Below are 20,218 nucleotides of genomic sequence, written 5' to 3' on the forward strand. Positions count from 1 at the left end.
TCCTGAGAATAGGTTTTCTGATAACGATTCAATGTCATATCCTAAAAACAGGTTTTGTTTACTGATGAAGATTCAATGTCATATCCTAAGAACACGTTTTGTTTACTGATAAAGATTTAATGTCATATCCTAAGAACAGGTTTTGTTTACTGATAAGGAATCATTGTCCTAAGAATAGGTTCTATTTTCTGATAAGGATTCAGTGTCCTACGAATAAGTTCTGTTCACTGAGAAAGACTCAATGTTCTAAGAATAGGTTATGTTTCTCGATGAAGATTTAATGTCTTAAAAATAGGTTATTTTTTCTGATCAATCGAGACGGGGACACATAGCCCCGATGATGACGTCCCCATTAACCCCCTACTCATTCATTATTTTTTCTGATATTCAATGTCGTAGGAATAGGTTCTGTTTTCTGATAAGGATTCAATGTCCTAAAAACACATTCTGTTTACTGATAAGGATTCAATGTCCTAAGAATAGGTTTTCTGATAACGATTCAATGTCATATCCCAAAAACAGGTTTTGTTTACTGATAAAGATTCAATGTCATATCCTAAGAACAGGTTTCGCTTACTGACAAGGATTTAATGTCCTAAGAATAGATTCTGTTTTTTGATAACGATTCCATGTCATATCCTAAGAACAGGTTTTCTTTACTGATAAAGATTCAATGTCATATCCTAAGAACAGGTTCTGTTTACTGATAAAGATTCAATGTCATATCCTAAGAACAGGTTCTGTTTACTGATAAAGATTCAATGTCATATCCTAAGAACAGGTTCTGTTTACTGATAAGGATTTAATGTTCTAAGAATAGATTCTGTTTTTTGATAACGATTCCATGTCATATCCTAAGAACAGGTTTTCTTTACTGATAACGATTCCATGTCATATCCTAAGAACAGGTTCTGTTTACTGATAACGATTCCATGTCATATCCTAAGAACAGGTTCTGTTTACTGATAAAGATTCAATGTCATATCCTAAGAATAGGTTTTCTTTACTGATAAAGATTCAATGTCATATCCTAAGAACAGGTTCTGTTTACTGATAAAGATTCAATGTCATATCCTAAGAACAGGTTCTGTTTACTGATAAAGATTCAATGTCATATCCTAAGAACAAGTTTTGTTCACTGATAAAGATTCAATATGTCATATCCTAAGAATAGGTTTTGTTCACTGATAAAGATTCAATGTCATGTCCTGAGAACAGATTCTGTTTAGTGATAATGGTCCAATTTCATATCCTAAGAACAGGTTTTGTTTACTGATAAGGATTTCATGTTCTAAGAATAGGTTCTGTTTTCTGATGGGAATTCAGTGTTCTAAGAATAGCTTATGTTTTCTGATAAGGATTTAATGTCTTAAGAATAAGTCCCATTTCTATCCTACTAGCTATCTATATATATAAAAGAGAACGTACAAAATCCTTTGTCCGCTCATCACGCTAATACGGCTGAACCAATTTCTTTCATTTTTGGGGGGTTATTAGGATTTGGACCCTAGATGGTTTTTATCATATCACTTTAATTTTTAATTACCAGTGTCTTGAGATAATTGACCATTCAAGTGTCCATAACGTACAAATCCTTTGTTATTAGTTCATCATAGGTAAAAATAAACGTATTTATATGCAACCCGCATGACCGTGTCACTCGGCGGGTTAACATAAATGACAGGCGATATACAGCGGAAAATAGCTTGAATCTTCTGTTTAAAATTTTTTAATTGATTTGCTTATTTTTACAGACACTTTTACAATATGCCAGCACCGGGATGACCGCAGCGAAGCGGGGCGGGTTAACATAAATGACAGGCGATATAATGTTAAGATTTACTGCAATCTTCTATGGTTTTTATCATATCACTTGAAAGCGAAAAAGTAAAAATTATCTAAGTAACAAAGTTTATTGCGTTCCGGGGTGACCGCAGCGAAGCGGGGTGAACGCTGCTAGTTGAGAACTAAAGTAGATTGAGAACGAAAGATTAGCACTTCCAGTTTCATAATGGATTCTTACAGGCTGAATGTCTACTGTAGCTTCACAATGTAAAACAAAATCAACTTCAGTACTCAAGATTTCTTTATAATAGATTATAATCTTAATATTAAAATAATTATTAAGCAAAGAAACACTAAATTAATAAAATTATTGTAAAAGTAATCATAATACTACTTGTTCCATTCGAGATGGAAGGATTGTGTAAGTATTTTTTTCTGGTACTGCAGGTGGTATCTCAATCTTAATATGAGGTAGCGAGCTTTGGTACTGCAACTTCAATCTAGTTTCCATATCATGGGCTGGACGTTGTCGGGTTGTGATCATCTCACGAAACTAGGCACCTTGCAATATCAGGATGCCTCCTAGTACCAAAATGGGGGTTGTCTTGCCTTAAAACGCTCTGATGCCGATATTAAAGATGCTAGTAAATTCTCATTCATCTCAGCAGCCTCGAGGGAAGTTATCTCCACCACTAGCTTAACTGAGATAAACTTTTGTCTATCGCTGTTGATCTGAGAGTAAAGGAACCTCTCCTTCTACATGGGAGTGGAGAAGTGTGACTAACTTTCGAAGTAATGTAGGGTCACTGCACTCAACAGAGTTAGAAATCAGTTAACGCATACGACACTCACATAATATAAAGAATTTTAATAATAAGTATTTGAATTTTCCCAAAGTATTATGAAATATAAAAAGTTAAAGCATGTTATTTCGATTCATCAATGCATACATGAAACATTGCATTGAAGACCCTTGTTCCCATTGCCATACGAGGCATGGTATAAAATATGAAATTTCATATTAGCCTCTCTCCATTAATTACCAATAAGATTCCGGTGTATTAACATAATCCCCATTATCATAGCAATCTACAGCATTAATAATTCAATCGGTACAAATTGTATCTACTTACAAAGATCTATCAGCTATAATGATTAGTAATATGCATTAAGTTGTACTAAAGCAAAATCGATACATATACACTGAAAGAAACAACTTACTGAGAAATAGATAACCACAGGTAATAGGTAAGTCTTCGGTTTTAATCAGTGGTGCAAAATAAGAAATTTAGACATTTCGTCATTAAACCCATAGAGGAATGTGAAAGGAAATAAACGTGTACATAATTGTTCTGGAAATCTCTCTATTCTAGGCAAGTAATATTAAAAGAAGCCTCTTAATTAAATCCTCCTCCTAATTCATTCGCTCCCTCCTCCTCCCCTCCCTCTCTCTTTCCCTTCGGGGGATTCGCAGGAAGTTTCTCAATATTCAAGTTTCAACACGAAAGCATTTCCACTTCATTAGCTTTGAGGAAACCGTAACTGTTTCATTGCCATTCAACACGAGGATTAACTCGAGAAAGTTTAGGGTGTTGCAATTAGAATCCACTCCCTCTCCTAAAGCCCAAGAAAATCCTATTCCTTTTTCTTTTGTTTTTATTTGTTTATTTTGTGCTGGTTTGTACTCAAGCAATGGCTGCAAACGTCAGCATTTGAAAAGCAGCAGGTAGGCGTACAATTCCCGATTAGTTCTAATTTTATTCGACTCACTCACCCTTTTTGCTTAATGTATTGTTTCAATTTTGAAATTCAATACATAACCTCACTTCATCATTGTAATCATCATCATATTCTCAGGAAAATTTATTTGAACTGTCTCAAATTGGCAAATCAATTATTCCAGCAAACAAATAGAGAAGATTAGGACTTCTAGTCTTGATTCCCCCTCCCCCTGATACATCGAAAATTCTCTCTTACAGTTTACTAACTCTTAGCTGATTATCATAGTAGCTGATTATCATAGTAACTTCGATGTCATAACCTTATTTATGTGATTTTAAAACTGTTTCAAAATATTTTTTGGCGTCCGTCTTTGTTTGTCACACGGAGTAAAATTCAAATTGTTCTTTCCAAAATGATGATACGCCAAATAACAGCGCTGTTGCATGAATAATATGATAATCATTTTGAAGAGGTTAAGAAAAGAAGAAAACTAAGTTTTACGTCCCACAATTAGTTTATGCCCTATAAGTTACAGGAGAGAGATGATTAATGAAAGTCATCATGTATAAAGGAATCTGTGGAACGATAACGTGGAAGGATATGGGAAAGCCCTAACAAAATCTACAGACACGATGTTGTCCAGTAAAACCTCAGGATAGATAATAGAATAGAATAGAATCAAGAGACGCCTCCCTCCTGTGAGAGATGAGTACGCCTACCCCACCAGTATTTTCTAAATTCGACTCAAATAGAACACTTGTCTCCGCGGACTCTGATAATCTTATACAATAGTGTGCTTAAACCATAGCGACAGGAGCATGAGTACAGAAACTACGAGGACTGTTAAATACGCAGATGCTTTTCTGACTTGTGAGAGACTGGAACCCCCATTGGACTATATTCATGATTGTTAGCCTAACACTTAAACCACTAGACTATATCACACTGGCAGAGCCACAGCATCCCCTCGAAGAGAACAAAAATCGCTTTAAGTCAGCTTTCTTTTATATTTCTCTTTCTAACTAATTATATTTCTAACTCTGAGGCCTATGGAACTCGGAGGTTCAATGGCGCATTCACAAAAGCTCTCCATTAACTTCTGTACTTAGTCAGCTGGATCCAGTTTCTACTTTATATTCCTATTTCTGCGAGATCAATCTTAATATTGTTCACCCATCTGCACCTAGGTCTTCCTAAGAGTCGTTTTTCCGATTGGATTCCCAGTTAAAACTTTAAAAGCGTTCCCACTTTCTTCCATTCCGGCTACATTCTGGCACTTGAGCCTCCTAAAGTTGATGATCCTAACAATATTTGGTGAACAATATAAATTATGCAGTTCCTCATTATGAAGTTTCCGCCATTCCCAATTCCTGTTCTCAAATACTGTCAGTCTGCCTTCTTCCCTCAAAGCAACCATACAGCACAATAAGCATGATTGTCGTTTTATATATCTTAAGCTTCAAATTCCTCAACAGAACTCACAACGACAAAAGATCTTGAACTTATTAATAACACGAATTTCCTGCTTTCAGTCGACATTTAATTACTTCGTATATATGGTTTTTGTCTGTTAGCATTGATCCGAGATATCTGAAAGTAAGTCAGTCAGTCTCTCTCTCTCTCTCTCTCTCTCTCTCTCTCTCTCTCTCTCTCCTGTTTATTTGTTAAAGCGTTATTTGGAGCGGATATGCTTCTCTTATAAACAAATTATTTATTAAACATTACAGAAATATAACCCTACTTGACTAACACACTAATACTGTATATTTGGAAAGTTAATAGTTTTCAAACTCTTTGATCACTTTGTTTCAATTACGCGTCAACCGATAACTGAATTTCAATTTACCTTGCACAGACCTCTAGTCGCAAGTAGCGTGACTAACTGCCAACAGAATCTAGTTAGACCTATCTTCATTTGCTGTTAAGTTTGTTTGTGCAAACATGTTTTGATTGTGTTTTGCGATTTCTTTTTCCAGGCCGAAATAAGGGAGTCAGAGGAGCGGCAGATTTGTGTGGAATTCTCTGTGAAGCTCGGAAATTATTTTACTGAGACATATCAAATTAAAAAAAAAAAAAAAAAAACACTGTTGTAGATTCACTTTGTGGGGGGAAAGTTGAAACACAAAAATGGGAATGTTTTAAAAAATAACCTGTTTTTCTACTGAAGATATTGCTCATTCAGGAAGACTCTCCACGTCACTAACTGATTAAATTGTCTAAAACTTAATGAAGTGATTTGTTCTATCCGTTACCTGTAAGTTCGTGGGGTACAACCTCAAGAAGTCTCTTACGGTATTCTGACTAACATTTTGGAAGGAGCAGAAGGTGGGAATACGGAACATTTTATTTTATTTTATTTATTTATTTATTTATTTATTTTTTTTTTTTTGTTTTACGATATTATATATCATATATTGTCAATCAAAAAATTTGACTCTGAATATTTTTATGCATGGTGTTGGTAAATTTACACATTTACCTTTGCATTACCAAACGCATATTCAAAACTGTACACTTATGAAATTGAACAGTTTTGAAAAAGTGCAAATTTGAGGGCACTGAAAGTGGAGTGGAAATATGAAGCAATGGTAAATCTAAATTTATATAATATATGTTTGTGCGCGCGCGCGTGTGTGTGTGTCTGCATATCTTTCATCAAATTTTTACAGAGAAAGGAGTCATCGAAAGTCATCAAATTTGGTACACAGTTTGGCCCTCAATACTCTTGGAAACTGAAAATCGAAAAAACGGATTCTTACGCAATTGGATCTGATAAAGATCTAATGGCGTGCATAAAAGCAGAGGGTAAATAGAACGACAAACATTTGTGGCGATGGATTGGAGTTTAGTGTCCCTTTCAGCAGCAAAGCTATATAAGCATAGATCTAAACCTTAACGAAGGATTTGAACAACATGAGCCAATCGAACAAGAATTTCCGGTGCCAAAGCCGCGTACACTAACCATATAGTCACGAGTATGGTTCCCACGGACAGATGTGTTAAATCCGTAGTACTAAATTTCGCTGAGATCAATAGTGTTACTCCGGATGTCTTTTAAGCTCAACTTCAGCACCCATTGCACCGAGGGGGAGGGGAGTGACAAATAAATTGTTCAAAATGAGCGCTATTAGTATCCAATCCATATCCGATCCAGATCGTCAAACTGATTAGTGACTTTCAGTAAATCTTCTCAGGCTATCAGGCAGGTGAAGGCATTGACGTCCGATGTTTCGAATGAGACATCGCATTCAGGGGAGAGGGTGATAAATAATATATCAAAAATGACTAGTATTAGTGCCAAATCCACAATTTGCGGGGTCGCTAAGATGATTGATGACAATTCTGATAACATTGAAACCCAAGCTTAGGCCAAGAGGAAAATGTGAGCTTGTCCGGAAATTGACAGAAAGAACGCCACAATGGTTGCTTTTCCTTATTTATTTTCCTTATTTCACTCATTTATTTTCAAATATGATATATTGCATAAACCTTATCCTCCCCATGCGAAGAGTTAAGATTTCAGCTACCTTATTTTCCCCGTGCAAAGTGTGGAGATTTCAGCTACCTTATCTTCCCATGCGAAGAGTAAAGATTTCAGCTACCTTATGTTTCCCGTGCGAAGAGTGAAGATTTCAGCTACCTTATTTTCCCCGTGAAAAGAGTGGAGATTTCAGTTACTTTATCCTCCCCGTGCGAAGAGTGAAGATTTCAGCTACCTTATTCTCCCCGTGCGAAGAGTGGAGATTTCAGCTACCTTATTTTTCCCGTGCAAAGAGTGGAGATTTCAGTTACCTTATCCTCCCCGTACGAAGAGTGGAGATTTCAGCTACCTTATTTTCCCCGTGCAAAGAGTGGAGATTTCAGTTACCTTATCTTCCCCGTACGAAGAGTGGAGATTTCAGCTACCTTATTTTCCCCATGCAAAGAGTGGAGATTTCAGCTACCTTATCCTCCCCGTGCAAAGAGTGGAGATTTCAGCTACCTTATCTTCCCCGTGCGAAGAGTGGAGATTTCAGATAGTTTCAAAAATGAAACTAAGTTCTTTAATTTTTGCATTATATATTACTTTATGATACTTACGTAGGTCTAGCCTATATAAGAGTTTTATTACAACATTATATGTGAAGAAACTAATAGGCTAATTATACTTAAATGGTGAAAAGCATGGGGAAAAAAGCAATTATCTTCACATGTTTAAGAACAAAAGTCGTAAATGTATCATTTCGTAATATGAGAAACAATCAAGATGAGACCAATACTGACACTTTAAGCACTGAACCCATTTTCACAGTATCTTGATTCCGTCCATTGCACATCGCAAAATAAATACTCACAGTTTATGTTGTCAGAAGCATCATTTTGAAGAGCTTCAGATAGATCTATATAACAAGAAGAGGTGGAAACATCATTGCCAGCTTCTGTATCGTCTTTCTTTCCTTCCAAACATATATTTTCTGCTTCATTGCGGCAGTTGCAGATATTTTCGTTGTTTCACACACACTGACGTTGTACCCACTGAAACTGTACATTCTGCATTTGCAGTCTTTGATATCGCATTGTGTTTAGCTTCATGTATAAGCTTAACGTTCCAAAGCTGCTTCACAATATTTTCCTTTCTTTTTCCTTCTGAACGTAGTAGGACATTTTTGTTGGAAGAAATAGTTAACATAGCAGCTGACAATATATTGCGGCCTCCATTTGATAACTTAATTTTTAGTACCTGTACAGGAAAAGATTTCCCCGCAGTTGCATAAGCCTTTCTGGGAGTTAGATTTACAAAATTTAAAGTGTTCTATATTACTACCAGCAGTCATTTTCCAAGCATCATTAGAAACCTATCACTTCCCATTACATGATTCCTTAATATGGAAGCCCCATCTGAATACTTTCGGAAACATTTAATTGTGTTTTCCTAATAAAACTAAAAAATGTCAGAAACATATACGATTCTTGCTTTACAACTATTGTCTGATAGTCGAAAACCTGTCAGTGTTCAAACATGAAGACGACACTTACTGAGTTGTGTCCAACACGTTCTGTGACTCATGGTAAATATCTTGAAGTGTTGTTAACTGCTAACACGAAACCCCACCACCATGGAGAAAATTATAGCGAACTTCGTATTACAAGCTTGTTCCATACTCCCATCTTCTCCCTTATTTATTTGAGTTTAGCGTTCCTCACAACAGCAAGGCAATATGGAACGTGGACCTATAGCTTAACGTGGAATTCGAACCATTGGGGATCGAACTCGGGATTCCTGGGCCAAACCATATTGCCACGAATGAGCCTCGAGTCTCGGAAATGTGAAACTTTACTTCCGTCCCAGTCCTTGGATCATCTATGACTTGTTCCAAATGAGAAGGTTTGACCTTTAACATTTTTATATGCTTTTCCTTAACTTACAACCGTGTCTTTATTTCTTACAACCTTAATTTAACTCATTTCTTGACGTCATACAATGATGACATTTTGCATATCCACGAAAATTAGTATTTTCGCAATCGGAATCTTTTCTTCTTTTCAGGCCTCCATTTTCCCCTGCCTTTGCCGGTTCTTCCAGACTTATTTATAGCAGACCGGACTTGTCCCTGCCTTTTTTCTCTATATTACTAGTTAATTAATTAATTAATTAATAATATTTTATTTATTTCTGTTCTCTCTCTCTCTTCTGTTCGGCTTTAAAACTCCAGCAGGATGAAGTGAGGTACTATATTATTTGTATGGTATAAATCATACATTACTATCCCCTTTCTTTATTTTATTTTTTTAAAATTATTTATTTATTTGTTATGAAAATAGAATAAAATAAAACAAAATATTCTGTAATAGAATATTAGAGCATAAAAAATCGAAAGGAACGTTTCTTCTTACTCTTCTTCTCTTTAGTCACATATAATTAAAAATAAGTTTCTATTTTATGCATTCTTCAGAATATTATTCTCTTCTCTACCACCTGAAATTAACAGTAATATAAATATATAATTAAAAAAAAATAGACAAAAAATACAGATGCAACATTTCGTGCCTTCACATTCTATTTTTCGTTCTTCGTTGCTCTTCATCTTCTTCCTTCTTATTGTTTTCTTGTCTTTTCCTCTCATATCTCTCTCGTTGCATTAACACACACTAAGCAAGTACATGATTTAAGTTGCAATACAACATACTAAATATACATTAACACTTAATACATATACATAAAAGGCGAAGTTTTCAATCGTATATTAAAATACAATATTGTAGCTGCGCCTCGAAGAACCGCTATGTGACATTTTTGTCGAAAATGAGTTATGTTGTGCAAAGACACCCTGAAAGCTGTCAGGCAGCGTCCCTTATAACGTGGTAAGTTAATTCAACTGTTTCGCCACAACAATGAAAAATTATAGATTGAAGTTATGAAAAGATTCTCATCACATACGTATTGATTAATGTATACAAATCCTCTATGTGCTTATAAAGGCGCAAAATGTGCTACGGAAACACAAAAATAGTAATATAATATTGTTGAAGCAAGCTACAACAATGTCCAGTGCATAATATACGCAGAACCAACTTTATTGTATTTTTCAAGTGTTTCCGTGTATATTTGGCAAACTTTTAAGAGTTCGAAATGTTTTTTGCTTCTCCTGAGAAGTTGTGATTTCAACACACAGCGGTTCTTCTAGGCGTAGCGACGATATATAGCATTCGACTAAGGAGTTTGCCCTCTAAACTCCCGTATTTGTTCGGCCTCTTGACTCCGCACCTAATGCTTCAATCTTTCTTCCTTTCTTCACATAGGAAGAATACCTTTGTGACATCACTCCTTGTGAAAAATGTTTAAGTCCTATACCCCTTAAAATACGCATGTCAATCAAAGGGACATGTCGGTTCAAGTGATACGTTTAAAAATTAATTTCAAATGGTTCTTTGATGATGGGACTGAAAATCTCGAAGTCATTTTCATATGCTGATGCCTACTTGTTTGGAATAAGAAGTTTATATACGAAGTTCCATTTCCTTAACATGCCTGTGATCTTAAGAGATTTCCAGATAGCAATCTTATTATAACAATTGTAGCCCTCGCCTTTTTGCTTCCCTTCGAGGGAAAAAATAAAAGAAAAAATGAAATACGTTTTATTATTTTAAATCAAAAGTTCAAATACCAAAATTCATGTCCCTAACTTGAGTTGGGCACTCTTATTATAATTATTGTAGTCTCCGCTCCTTTTCTCCCTTCTAGGTAAAATATTAAAAAAAAAAAAAGCTTAAAACGCGTATCTTATTATTTTAAATAACAAGTTCAAATATTAATTTCATGTCTTTAGCCTTAAGAGATTCCGAGATATAGACATCTTATTACAGTAACAATAATCCCCATCCCCTTTTTTCTCGTCTATTTTCTTCTTTTATAGGTTAAATGGAGCTCTCTCCTGGCTAACCAGTTAGCGTACACGCCATTCGCATGGGAGACTCGGGTTTGATTCCGCCGGAAGCTCACGCGGTTCGAATCCCTCGTTAAGCAGTAGGTCCACATCTCATATAGCCTCGTTGCTGGAAGGCACGCTAAACTCAAACTCAAAACCAAAATCAAATCAAATCATAGGTCAAATGTCAAGTAATGTTGAAATACAAGTTTTACCATTTTAAATCAAAAGTCCATCGTCAAATTTCATAGCTCTAACCGTAAGATATTCCGAAATATAGATATCCTATTATAATAATTGCATCCCTGATCCCTTTTCCTACCCACATATTTTCTTTCCTTCCAAGTAAACTTGCAGAAAACGCTGAAATACATGTTTCATTATTTTACATGAGAAGCCCATATACCAAATATCATGTCTCCAACCTTCAGGAATTCGGAGATATGGACATTTTAATATAATAATCTCCACCCGTATTTCTTTCATTTCCCTATTGGATATCCAAACATCTTTCCTTAGTGGCACCTTACGATAGAGGTCTTCACGGGCTGGAATTTTTAGCCCGTGCCCGGCTCGGTCCGTGAATTTTCAATGTCAGGCCCGCCGACCCGAGTCGGAAATATGTTTTAGCATTTAGGCTCGAGCCCGGTCCGAGCTCGTGTGGTAATCAAATGAGCCCGAAATAAGCCGAATTACAGAAACTTAATAATTAATGCAAAATTGGATTTTTATTTACAGAATTAGAGGTTTAATTTTACAGTTGTATTTTAAAAGTTCGCCAAAAAGAACGATGCAATATATATCGTTGTACAGCATTTACAAAGTTCGGCCCGAAAAGGCCCGAGAAATATGGCTGTATATTTAAAAATTCGCGAAACGAGCCCGGCCCGGCCCCGAAGTGATATTCGCTTTGTATGCCCGAGCCCATGTAAACCTCTATCTTACGATACAAATTCTATGCCCTGTTAAAATTTCAAGTTTCTATAGTACGGCCGCTACGTCTCTGGCTCTGACAGTTCTGCACGTGGACAAAACAATGTTGCCAATTTGCCCTTTATACATTATTTTCTTTGCCTTCGGTTCTGAAGAACTAGGCATTGTCACCAATTAATAACAATACTTCTTAACAGCACACCCAAACACACAAAAAGGAAAGAAAAAAGTTGCAATTACCAAACGATCTCAATGCAGTTTTCACTCAACTATGCACAAACAAAAGGAAGAATACGAAACGGCAACAATGTCTGGATTCCATGTCAGAGCGGTGACAGCTCGGCCACTCATTGGGTCTTATGGAGGGGTGTCAATGTAGCATCAACCCTCGCTTTCTTTTTCGCATAGCTGTTAGAGCTAGAGATACAGCGGCCGTATTATAGCTTAAGCAGTTTGGCCTGGGCATTGATAAATTAGTCAGTCAGTCAGGACGACTACTTTTATGAAGTGAAAAAGTGAGATTAGCTGAATATATTTTATATATATATAGCAATATAAATCTTCATGTGAAATCTGAAACTTTCTTCTTTCTCGGAGTCTGTCATATAGTAACCCTATAAAGGGCTTTTCGAGGAAAATTGTGAAATTTCCCCTATTTTCGAAATTTCGCCCCCGCCGCGCCATATCTATGAAAACAACCAACAAATACCTTCATATAATGAAGCCTGTTGTAATAATTCCAGTAGGAACAAAGTATATGGAAAACTGGAATTAAAGTGGTGGAATGGAATGATATAGCTTGAGAATAATAACAAAATATATTTTTATCTTTTAGTGTGATGGAAACAAAGCTACAAAAACGTTATATTTTGATCATTCTTTCCAGTGAGTCATATAAAGAAGGAATTCTAAAAGGAGAGTGATGTAAGATGTTGTGCCGCTCAAAAATCTGAAGTGAGTTTCTGTTGCAGTCGCAAATATCACTTCTGGTTACTTATATGCCTAAATACTTCTTTCCTTTTATAAAATACAGTGATGTAGGTTCAGTTCAAACGTTAAAGACTTAAATTTTGCACTAAATCTAAACTAAGCTCAAATATTGAATTTAGGACTCTGCCTTACCATTATTCTAAAGTCTTGGAACCAACTACGAGGTAGAATTTATCTACAAAATGTATTCAGAATATCGTATATATTGAGAGAACAAATTAATCCTTTTTATTGCCTTCTCACAATATCATCGTCACACACAAAAGAGAACATTTAAATGTCCAAGCTAAAAATGGCTTATGGAACATTTATTTACTGTTAGAAAATCCAATAATGACAGTGTGAATATATCGCTTTAGAATTTCATGTCACCGCGTTGCTCAAAACACTAGACATAACATAAATCATTCAGCTCGGAAATGATCAGAGCCTCCGGCGAATGTTCACTGACAAATTACTCTCTGTTTACCCAGAAACTCCCGCGAGGTTTCATGTTCCACACTCTCTGCAAACGTCGTTATCTGCCTCGCCAGAAAAGCTACCATCAAAAATCTCCCAATTGTTCTGGTTACGAGATGCAGCAACAGATCAAAAGCAAATCCCATCCATATATATTACACATTCTTAATTGTATTTATTATATTTATCTATGGCTTATGTAAATTGTATGTACGTATACTTTGCACTTGTGTGGATTTATTTAAGCAACTTACATCGTGTAGTAAGGAACTAACGTCAGTAAATATATATAAAAAGCAAGATTAATGAGTAGTATGTGCGTCATGAATATGTGTGTCTTGCTATTAACAGAATGTGTATCAATGTTAAAAGAAATCAAACAACAATGCGTATATTATGTACTTAACGGTATAAATTTTACAAACTAAATAAATAAATAAATAAATATAACAATAAAAATTGTCAACTCTATCACATCGGCGATGAACGACGTTAGGGATGGCCAAAATTTTCTGGATTCCGGAAAATTTATCTTCCGAATCGGAAATTTCACTTTCTGGATTTCGGAATTTGCTAAATTCCGGATTTTTTCCGATTTTACTTTCTGGATTCCGGAAAGAAAATATTCCTAATTGGCCATCCCTAAGCGACATACTTTTTAAAGTTATAGAAACTATATTTTTCTTCGAATCTGCGCATGAATATATACAGAGGGACATCGATAACTCAAACTTGAAGGAAATAGATAAAAATTTCCAGTTATCGAGTTTTTCGATGTGCAACAGTAAGTCTTTTACAGAAATGTAAATTGTCATCCTTTATTGATTTTTGGGCGATGAAGACGAAACTGACAATAAAAATATGCTCCTGGCTAAGTTTTACTTGTAATTACACAATTTACATATTGCATATAACGCTATAATAATAAAATTGTAAAGGTAAAATAATAAAACATTGAAATAAAAATAGCTATTCTTTATAACTTCTTGGACGCTGAACAATAAAATGACAATGATAATATGCTCCTAGCTCAGATTTAGTGGTATTGCATAATTTACCTTTTGCATATAACGCTATTATAATGAAATTGTAAAGGTAAAAGTCACCAAACTTTGAAATGATTACGTAAATAGAAATATCCGTCCCTTATAATTTTTTGGGCTCTGAACACGAAAAACACAATAAATACGTGTTCCGAATTCAGATTTAGCACTAATTACACAATTTATATTTTGCATATAACGCTATGATAATGAAACTGTAAAGGTAAAAGTAACAAACATTAACATAATTACGGAAATGAAAATAGCTGTCTTTTATAAATGTTTGGACACTGAATATGGATATCAAAAATATAACGTCCTCCTGGCACACTATCGATGTAATAGCACTCATAACATTTTGTATATAGCGCTACAGGATAAGAACTCTATTGGTAAAAGTTACCTAAAGCATATGTTTTAAACACGCCGACTCTTTGCTTTTTTCTTGTGAGGAACATCTGAAGCATCTCTTGGAATCATCCAGCGGAAATCCACTAACATTAAAATTGACAACTTTCGTTTGTAATGTTGTTCCATCGCAGAAATGTCCTGGTGAAATCGCTCTCCTTGCTCGTCACTGAAAGATCCACAAGGTGGGAATGGAGGAAGTGCATTTTGAGTGACATTGCACCAAAGTTTCTCTAGCAATTCTTCTACTAATTCTTTGTAATTTTCGGCTCGGTGGTTGTCCAAGAACCTGGTACAAACATTGCGGAAACAATGCCACGCATGGAGCTCATCAGCACTGAGAATAGATTCAAACACCTTGTCTTGCAATAGCTTGCGTATTTGCGGAGCAACAAAGACTCCCTTCTTAATCTTTTCTGCACTTAAACGCGGAAACTTTTGGCACAAGCATGCCAATGCACGTTCATTCCTGTTCATGACCTTGACAAATGCCTTCATGAGTCCAAGTTTGATGTGCAATGACGGTAGTACAATGCTTTGTGGGTTCACGAGAGGTACATTTGAAATGTTTTTTCGCCTGGCAACAAAGCTGTTCGTCGCGACTATTCCTTTTGAGTGTAATGGACAGTCTTTGCACGACTATCCCACTTACATATGTAACAACTGTACTTTGTATAGCCACCTTATAGACCACGCAAAATTGCGATCACCTTAAAATCACCACAAACTAACCACTTGTATTCACGATATTTTATAATAACCAGAACTCGTTCCAACATGTGATAACTTTCTTTACCTAGGGGTGCCTAAGAAATAGGGATTGATGTTGATATCTCCTTACTATTGTACAGGAGCACAGCCTTAAGACTTGTTTTGGAGGCGTCTATAAACAGTCTCCAATCTTCTACTTTGTACGGAATGTTCAATTTCTGCATCAAACCTGAAATATCATTGCAAAATACTAACTCATCTGTGCAGCAGAAATATTTGGCAAGATCTTTTTGACGATCGCGTAGAGATGATACTCTAACTGTATCCTCCAGAGGGTTCCACTGTTGTAACCTAGATGCTAAGAGCACAGCTTTATTCTTTGGCAGTTCCAAATCTGTAATCAGGTCATGTTGCTCCGCTTGTGTGAGTCGGTGTGGTTCAGGATAGTTGGTTTTCAGCTCAAATTAGGAATTAGTGTCACTAGTATGTGGAACAGGTTCACCTTCACTTTCATTCTCTATCACTTTCCGTCGGAATGGTAGCCGGGGAATAGGGAACAGGCAATCCTTCTCCATTAGCCACTGGACGAATGACAGATGGTATCCGATCTTCCTCTTCTTCTTCGTATTTGTACCTTTCTTCAAGCAGGGTAGCATGCAAAAGTAGCAGTCTGTACCATGGTTTGTTGGTTCACGCTAAATGGCGGACACAGCAAAGCAGACGAAAACGTTCTTCCCATGCATCCAGACATTGAGAGTAGATGAACAACTCGTGCAACAAACGTGGAGAGCCCATGATTTATCCTGGACTCCAACACGACACCCAAAGTATAACAAATATGCTCTTTGCACTGCAACAGTCAATGGCTGCTTCCTGGAACCACAAATCACGTTCACAAATATGTAGCATACACTGTCCACCGAATGTTTACAAACGCGGGCATTGCTGCACTTTCCTTCAATCACTGACACTTCACAATGAAAACAATATAAACAACAGCGATAATGTCCTCACTCACTACTTTCAAACTGCTGGTTCACCAGTAACAAAAACAGTCTGCCAAACTACTGCTTGAAGCACGCCACGAATACGATTAGAGACGTTAACTGGAGCTAGTTGCAACTTGCAATCATTGGATCACGCGACTCATGAGACGCTCGCATTAGCTGTTGATTTATGTACAACGTTGCCAAGTCGAATATGCAGCAAACACTTGTCAAGAATGACACTTTTTACCGTGTAAAACAACAATTTCAAATCATGTATTTATAATGTCCCGTAGCGTTATATGCAAAATATAAAACGGTAAATTATCAGAAACCTGAGCCAGGAGAGAATTTTAAGTGCGATTTTCGCGTTCTGTGTCCAAAAATCAATAACGAACGGCTACTTCCGTTTCTGTAAAAAAAAAAAAAAAAAAAATGTTAAAAAAGTTAAACAGTGGTTCGAGTTATTAAAGTGGCCACGACAAAAATTGGCGATACCGAGGTTCTGTGTTCCTGATCAAAAGTGACTATATAACCTTTATAACTCGAAGTTTTATTCATTCGACCTCTATAACTCGAAGTTGTCAAAGTTCATTAAATTAAATATGATGACTACTAAAAGTAAAATATCAGATATGAGCAGTGGCGTAAATCCTGGTTGGGATGAGGGGGGCATGTCCCTCTCAATCTTGGAGCTGGGGGACTGTCCCTCCGATTTGAAATGTGATTTTCATATACATTATGGATGAGGATTATTGTGGATGCCTAAGTAGAAACATACCAATTATAAATATGCATGCACAGTAGGAAGTCGAAAATCCGAATTATTCGGGACCACAGGTTGTTCGGATTTTCGAAAATGACCAAGAAGATACCATTTAGGCTTAAACATACTGTAGGCTACTGTGTGTTCTTTTATCGATAAAGTGGTTATGCAGTACATACAGTAATTACAATACCGTACGTAAGGCTACTTACATTTAATGTTTCTGAAGAACCTGTTCGTACACTAAATTACACTGTTCTTGTAACTCGCACTTAAAACTTAACTTGTATAGGCCTAAGGGAAAATAAAAATATACCCCTATGTATGACAAACAATTACGTATAAATGAGCTATTGTAAAAACACTGACTTCACACAACGCCGACGGACAACCCTAGTGTTTGTTTATCGCTAGCGCTAAGACAAAATGTAAAAAGCTTCTAGGGACCGCGTTCGGATTATCTACGTCCTACTGTATTCAGATTTCAGAATGTTCATGGCACTGATTTGTATTACTGATATGTACACTCATGTCCAAAATTATTGTCGCATATCTATAAATGTGTTGTTGTAGGAATATAACTTGATAACGAATTCGCCCAGTATTTTTTATAACGTTAGTATGTGTATAATCGGCAAAGACATGTATGTGACAAATTTCATGTCAAAAGAGCAGTAAATAAGAATAATAAAACGAAAATAAAACTTTCTTGTCCATTTAGCAACATTTTCTTTTACTCATTCTAATTTTCGTATTTATAATTCTTTTCCTATGAATTTTACCATAAATATACATTTCCCGATTATACACATAGTATCAGTATTAAAAGTACCCTGCAAAATCATTATCAATTTAAATTCTTATAAGAAGACAGTTATAGATATGCGACAATAATTTTGGACATGAGTGAACCACTACTTCATCTACATCGCTTGATATATAACAAGTTCACCTCAGAAATCAGATTCATCTACCGTAATATGAGTCTAACCCCCCTCCGAATAAGTCTAAAATCTGCACGCCTACCAATGTTGAAGACAACTCTGCTCCCCTGATACTCCATAACATTGTTTTTCAACTTCATAATTATTTTGAACATTGCTTAAGAAAAAAAGGTTATAGGAACAGTTTTACCCCCCCCCCCAATATTGAGGACAGATTTGCACCGCAGGACATGAGTAAAACACAATTACAGTGCACATTAGCAACAATGACAATTACGTAAAAGCATAGGGTTATCGAGGTCACATTTAGAGAAATTCGACCTATAGAGGTAAACTTCGACTCATAGTGGCTCGATATGAAAGTTCTAGTTACCGACATTATTAAATATAATTATGAAACCCTTAAAATTCGATTTATCGAGGTTGTAATTTTTAAATATTCGATTTACAGAGGTTATTTTAACAGTAAATGATAATGTTAACACTGTTAACACGGATAGTTCAAGAGAATGTGAAAAAAAAATTACCAAAAAATTCGAATTATCAAGGTTCAATTGTACTATCCAGTATGTATGCTATTCTGTTAATCTTGAACTGATATATCGATTGATTTATACATCTTTGGGCAATATTATGGATTAGCAAAAATTAAAGTAAAAAAGTTAATAATTTTTAATTGTATCTCATTAGCCATGCTGTATTAAGAGGTTTGAAATATACATTTTTCAATCGAACAGATATGACTTCGAGTGTCCTGTTCTAAACCTCACTCTCTATGTTGCGTTGTTTTTGAATTCCAGACCCTCATATTCATTTCTCCACGCTTTCGGCACATTATATTGCCGAAACTATCCCTCAGTGACTTACGTTCCAGAGAACTTTTTTTGCTGGTTTCGGTGTCGGGAATCAGCTTCCGAAGTTTGTTCAAACAGTTTCTTACCATCCTGTATACATTATTTATTATTAGCAGTAAAGTCATTTTGCCATTTTACTTTATTTTCACACGCAACACTGAAAGTATAAATTACCGGACTTACTAAAATTAGTTTTATTAATGAGGATCCAGATACAGTTATAGATACATTTTAAGTGAAAATTACTATGAATGACGCACTTGGTCAGGAACAAGACAGTATGGGACGAAACCTAGAGTTTAAAGTGGAATTTCAATCCCTGTAATGCGTTCGATGCTCTCTCAGTAGTTTTGATTCGTGAATATTCCTTGTTTATTATTAGTATTGCAGTTTTTCACGTTAATGCCAGATTGTACTAAGTCCTTTCTCTGTTTAGCCTTGGAAATGGTAAGAAAATTCTACATGGGCTTCTAAAGCAGTAAAATGTGGTGATCTTCCCTGAAATATCAATTATATCTACTCGAGTAACTCATACAATCAGGGGCACACCAACGGAGGGTCCACCGGGTCCGTTACCCCCTCCCAAAAAAACAACTTCCTAACATACATTTGTACACTTTCTCAATAAAACTATATAACAGGAAAATGACTGATGTAGCATGAAATTTAATCTTATACTTCATCTGTACTCTTTCTCTTATTAAAACAATTCTATCATTTATTTTTCTGAAAATATAGGAGGAAATATTTTACAAATACATATCGTAATTTTGGGTGCAGAATAATACTCGTTCAATACTACATAGGCGTAGTGACTTGTAGTATTGGACCCCACACTCAAAAAAGCTTGGACCTCTTCCAAGAAAAATTTATGGGTATGCATCTGCATACGGTTCTATAGAAAATAACAGACATAAAATGTGTCACTGGATATTACATACAATCATATGGAAAATGTCCAAATTAACATGAATTTTTGAACAATCGCACATTTTTTATCTGATTTTTTAAAAAGTGTTCCCGAAAACATTCCCCGTAGGTAATGAAAAACAATTGATTCTTGAATAAAAATACTTTCAAACGAATCAGAAAGTAAGTAACGGTAATCAGTAATTAAATTTAATTTAGTTTGCCCTTTAGGCTCAAAGAGATGGAAGATAAATGACCAAGTAATTGACTGTGAAATCATCGGTGAAGTGAACATCTGGGAG

General features: G+C 35.7%; 1 protein-coding gene across 1 annotated transcript in view; it reads right to left on the reverse strand.

Annotated features, from left to right (window-relative positions):
- Window positions 1-20,218, reverse strand: part of LOC145671569 (uncharacterized) — a 640,434-nt gene that overhangs the window by 224,845 nt on the left and 395,371 nt on the right. The gene's annotated exons all lie outside the window — the stretch shown is intronic.

This window comes from Thermobia domestica, chromosome 15 (assembly GCF_964235325.1).
Source record: "Thermobia domestica chromosome 15, izTheDome1.hap1.1, whole genome shotgun sequence".
Lineage (NCBI taxonomy): Eukaryota > Metazoa > Arthropoda > Insecta > Zygentoma > Lepismatidae > Thermobia > Thermobia domestica.